The sequence below is a fragment of the Acomys russatus genome, chromosome 4 (genome assembly GCF_903995435.1).
Source record: "Acomys russatus chromosome 4, mAcoRus1.1, whole genome shotgun sequence".
NCBI lineage: Eukaryota > Metazoa > Chordata > Mammalia > Rodentia > Muridae > Acomys > Acomys russatus.
The window spans coordinates 22,606,115-22,612,114 of NC_067140.1; positions in this window are offsets into that span (position 1 = coordinate 22,606,115).

The following is a 6,000-nucleotide window of genomic DNA, read 5'->3' on the forward strand; positions in this document are numbered from 1 at the left end:
GGGTGGGATGTGCATAGGCCTTGCTGTTTCCTGAGTATGGTTCCAGAAGAGGCATGGCTTCTGGACCCTCTTGTGTGTTGGGGGATAGTCATCGTAAAGCCACAGAACACAGTGCCAATGACAACAGACCCAACATATCTCCCCGTGCTGATGCAGGTGGGGTTGGGGATGTGCATGGAGAACTGAGATGCCTGTGCCGTTCCTAGTCAGCTGTGCTTCTCCACCATGGCAGGTGGCCAGGATCAATCCATCACTTTCCAATGAATAGTCAGTGAATGTCCTCCGACTGCCTGGCACTTAGAGTCAGCCCAAGTGCTTAAATGAGCTTATGGGGGATTAGCTTTCCTAATGAATGGGTCCCACAGGAAGATCCTGTCCTTCTCCAGGGGTCACTGACAAACTTCTTCAAGTTCCAGCATTTCAAGAGTGAATATTTTTTGTGGGTAAAATTCAAAAGTTCTCACTTCTGCTGCATTCAGAACTGTCTGATCACCTCTGGGCTACACTCCAGAGTTTTCAATTTAGTCTGTGCAGCTGAGAGAAGGTGTCGCTTCATATATCTATTCACCAACCCACCCATCCATCCCCTCACCCACCCATCCATCCCCTCACCCACCCATCCATCCCCTCACCCACCCATCCACATATCTACTAGCTTACCCCATCCATCTATTCTTATACCCATTCCTTCATCCATATATTCCCCCATCTATCCATCCATCCAAGCATCCATTCATCCATCCAAACATGCATACATGTATACATACATACATACATACATACATACATACACATACATACTTCTACTCATCCATCCATTCACACATCCACTAATCTTCCATTTATTCATCTACCCATCCATCCATCTATCCATTTATTAATATGTCCACCCACCCATCCCTCCACCCTCCACCCATTCATCCATCCATCCATCATCCATCTATCTGTCCATTTATCAATATGTTCACCCACCCATCCATCCAACCATCTATCCATCCACCCACCAACCCATCAATCCACCCATCCATCCACCCACCCATCATCCACCCATCCATCCACCCACCCATCATCCACCCATCCATCCACCCACCCACCCACCCATCTATCCATCCACCCACCCACCCACCCATCCATCCACCCATCCATCCACCCACCCATCATCCACCCATCCATCCACCCACCCACCCACCCATCTATCCATCCACCCACCCACCCACCCATCCATCCATCCATCCATGCACCTATCTATTTGTCAATATGTCCATCCATCCATCCATCCATCCATCCATCATCCACCCACCCATCTATCCATCCACCCATCCATCCACTCACCCACCCACCCACCCACCCATCTATCCATCCATCAACCTAACCACCTCTCCATTCATCAATCTACCCATCCTAACATCTACCCATTCACGTGGCCACCCACCCACACATTCACTATCCACCTGTCTATACAGCTATCAGTTCATGCATCCACCTACCCATCTGTCAACCTACTTATTTAGACAGCCAGCTTTCCTTCTTCCCTTTCTTCCTCTTTTCCCCATCTTCTTCCTGCCTCTTGACTGGCTCCTTTTGCTTCTAATACCTATGCTGCTATCCTTCAGCCATCTGTGTGTCTAGATGTCCTGAATCATCTGTGCCCTCACCTTCCTGCCCTCAGTCTCCACTTAGTCACTACTATTATTCCCTTCCATAGACCAGTTGAACCCTTGTGCCTATCCTCAGTCCACCTTCCACCAAACCATCCTGACTTCCCCTGTGCCACCAGTACTCCTGTCATCACTGAGACAAGCATGCTGACTGGGAGCCCCAGGAAAGGCTGGGTGGGGAGCCACGAGGAGCATCATTTGAGTAGGAGCCACAGGGTGACATGGATTTTAGAAAATGAGGATCTAAAGGACAAAGTACAAGGATTCTAAAATGCTGCTGCATGGAACACAGCCTCAGGGTTTGGAGTGCAAGGGAGAATAAGTGGAGAGGTAGAGGGGAGAGGCTGCAGCAGTGGCTGGACATTGGATGGAGGCCTTAGGGACAGGAGAAATATAGTGTGCTCCAACCTTACACAAGGGAAGTTTATGAAAAGCCATCCATATGGCTGACTTAGGCTGTATTCTGTTGGTTAGGAAACTAGGTTTGTGGTGGTGGGTGCCAAGAGAAGTGTCCTTCCCTGGCTCCTCTTCTCAGGCTGGGGACAGGAGGCCAGCGGTGCCTGTACATTCAGTCTCAGACACCTGCCTTTCCTCACATTGCATCAAGGCTCATGTCCCCAGCTCTAACCTCCAGGGACCCAGGCAGCCAGAAGTCAGAAACCAGCTGCTGTCATCCTGTCTGGTGGCTTGATGGTCAAGCCAAGTCTCCATGGTCAATTTGTAATGGCCATTTTGGAACAAAGAGATGGAGGGAACCATACCCGCCAGCAGCCACCTCTGCCAGGGACAGAGTGGGGCCTTTGATGGCTTCACACCTAAGTGCCGGCCTGCTGTTAGGCAGAGCTTTCCAGCACCGGCAAGCTCCAAGTTAATTTCCAGGGAGGAAATTAGATGAGAAGTGGCTTTGAAAACACAGAGAATCTTGTGTTTAAAAACTTGGTTGCCAAGGAAACTCTTTCTCTGGCGCTTGCTTTGCCACCGAGTGATAAATTAAACCCTAACTGAAGGGTAATTAAGGAGATTGGTGGAGCTGTGGAGAGACTGGGGTCAGGCAGCTGCAGGAGGGGGCTGAGTCTTTAGGTGTCCCCTCATCCTGGAAACCAGGACCTTACTGCAGAAGCCTTGAGTGTCCCTCCAAGGGGAGGCAAGCCAGCAAACAGCTGGGTGCCAAGTTCAGTGAAAGGCCAGGTACTGCTAGAGGGAACACGAAATGTCATACTGTTATCCTGTAAGTTGGTGAGTTCTGAGAGGCGTCAGACTGAAAGCCCAGGAGTCAGTAATAATCACAGTGCAAGCTGTGGTTTGGCCCCCTGTGGCCTGGCTAATGCTTGCAGCATCAGGCATGGACTAAAGCTTCTGCAATCTACTGCCCTTGGGAATAAGACAGTTTAGCATGGAGAGAGTGGTCCCAGCCAGCCAGCAGTCTACCTGTCTGTTCATCCATCTAACTGACCATCAGAACATCCATCTACCCACAATCTATCTGCCCACTAAGCCAGCCAGCTTCTCACTTCCTCCTTCACTTACCCATCTGTCTAGCTGTCTACGTGGCCAAGCCACCTGCTACCGCCCTACCCACCACACATGTGCAATTGGGATTGACATGGAAATGGATGAATGGATGAGAGGATGGATGACCAGACAGTGGATAAGTGGACAGATGGGTATACAGATGAATGGGTGGATGAACAGATGGATGGGTGAATAGATGAATGGATGGATGGATGGGTGGATGGATGGATAGGACTAATGGGTGAATGGATTGGTGAATGGATGCATGGATGGACAGAAGGATGGATGGAAGGATAAATGGGTGGTTGAATGCATGGATGGATGCATGGATGGGTAGGTAGGTGGATAGATATTTAGCTCTCTGGTATGATGGATAGATGGATAGACGGTACTGGATGAATACACATGTCTGCCCACGTTTATCTATCTAGAGAAACCCCTGAGCGTTTATAAAGCCAATGACTAGCTTTGATGTCTTAGAGGTCCCTGTTTGTTGTAGACTTTAAAATAGATGAGGCTGCAAAGTAGTTCTTAGAGCTAGCCAGGAGGAAAGGTTGCAGTGTCACTCTCATCTGGAGGACAGAAAAAGAACTGTCCAGGAAGGGAGAGGTGGTGAGGCTCATGGCCCTCTACCTGTCTGTGATTCTGCTCTGACAAGGAGCTCACACAGGTGATATGAAAGGCCCTCATCCCAGGCTGCCTGGGCTCCGCCTAGCTTCCCATCTCCTGCCCAGCTCCCAGCCCCGCCTGCTCACGGTTGGCCCTCCCTTCCATGGAATAAACACCACTAGTGCCAGCGTGGTCAGCAGTGGTGAAAGTCCGGGTCAGGAGCCTCCGGCTGCTTCCAGAAGTTGGAACTTTGTCCCTGGTGACATTTGGCCTACTTCTTCTGTCCCTTTTCAGGAAATTCTCACTGGATTTCACCATCCTTCCCCTCCATCCAAGGTCCCCTGCTCTTGTAACCAAATATGTGGCTTATTGGGTCTTGTCTCTAGGCTCATATAGGATGGGGAGGGAAGGGTCTGAAAGCTCAGCACCCAGCCAACTCAGGGTGCCTCTTCGAGCCAGCCCAAATCAGTGTTCCAGAAGAGCAGGGCTTGCGGATCTTACTTTGTACTGGAGGATACTGAGACTCACAGTGATGAGGTTGGGTCTTATGGAAGAGCTGGTGGCATGCAGGGCTCGGGGGCTCTCCCAAGTTTGTCTTCTGAACCTTCCTCACAGGCAAAGCATGGGGACAAATGCTCAGGACCTTCCGTGGGCCAAAGAAAGACATGGGCAACATTGAGTGACACTAGGTGGTGCTTTCTTTGTCCCTCTCTGGTCCTCAGCTCAGGGTCCAGGGGCCTGAGACATGTGTGAGAACCCAATACTGAGGGGTAGTAGGCAGGCTGCTCCCTAGAAGGCCACGGGATCCCAGTGCCCTGCTGACAGCTAGGGGGACCTGTTACCTCCACACAGCTGTAGCCTCTTCACTTTCAGGCCTGATTAGTGTTGGTGACTGCGCCCAGATTAGCCTGCCCTATTCCAGCTCTATGTTAGGTGAAGGGGACTCTGGAGCTAGGTTGCCCATGATTTGACTGACAGATTTCTTTTCGGGGTCCCTGTCCAATGGGTAGAGTTCAGAAATGTTCAGGAGTGGGTTCTCAAGCCCAGAACTAAAGCCTGACATGTCCTGAGCAAAACCCAGAGCGCCCCATTCCATGGTGGGCTCTCTAGGGCCAGGCGTCCGCAGAGTCCCTCCCACCGACTCTGCGGGGGTGGGGGAGGGGCGCGTTTGTTTTCTACATTACTTGCATTCCTCCAAGCCCCTCCCACAGACTCTGTGGGCCTTATGTGCCTTCCTCCAAGCCCCTCCTGACAGTAAGGCTAACTGCAGTAACCTGCGTTCTGGCACGAAACCCTGCCCCCCCCTGCCTTAGACCCTACCTAGTTAAGCAGAGGGAACCAGGCTGTGCATTACCCCCTTGTCAGATAGGGAAACTGAGTCTCAGAGTTTGAGCAAGGCGGGCCTCAGGTCTCCTGACTTGCTCTCACTTGAAACAAACAACCCGGGAGAGTCATCCAAGGTCGCCAGAGCCGCCACTGCAGCAAGACACCACAGCATCGTGACTTCTGGTCAGGTCCTCCTCCGACACGACGCGCCGCGGGGAGGGCGGCGGGCTGAGGGCCGGAGGGGCCTCTTTAATTCATGAGCTGCTGGCAGAGGCCCCGTCTCTGGGAAGATTGATGGCCGGCTGGAGGGAGCGGTGGGTGGACTCATAAAGCTGTCGGCAACGACCATAAATCAGATGAATATTCAAGATGCGGCTTTGCCTCCAAGCAATTCCCCAGCCCTGCCGAGACAAGATGGATCGCTGCAGGAAGGTGGTGCGGTGGCCTCAGAAGCCCTTAGCTCCCCCGCCCTCCCCAGAGTGAGGTACTCTGGACATCCAGAACTTCTATTTCTGCCTAGAAAACTTAGGCATCTGCAGAGGGGAAGAGCCAACTGCAGACCCCAGACCATGGCAGGTCCTCTGGAGCAGTACTGGTGACAGCATAATCCATCTCTGTAAGACACAAAATATAAAGCACAGAGGATTGAGTATGGTGAGGGGTGAACATGGGCAACAGCCAGCAGCCCCTCCCAGGTCCAGGCCTACAACATTCCATCGTACCCCCCAGAAAGCGCCTCACATTTCCAAGCCAAGCAGTGTTGGACTTTCTTGTTCTGGGTAGAACATTCCCAAGGGGCTGGGAAGTCAGGGCAAACTCTGATGTCCCACCCCCATCATGTTACTCAGCTCCCTCCATTTGGCCACATTGCATGACTCCTTCTCTCCTCCTCATG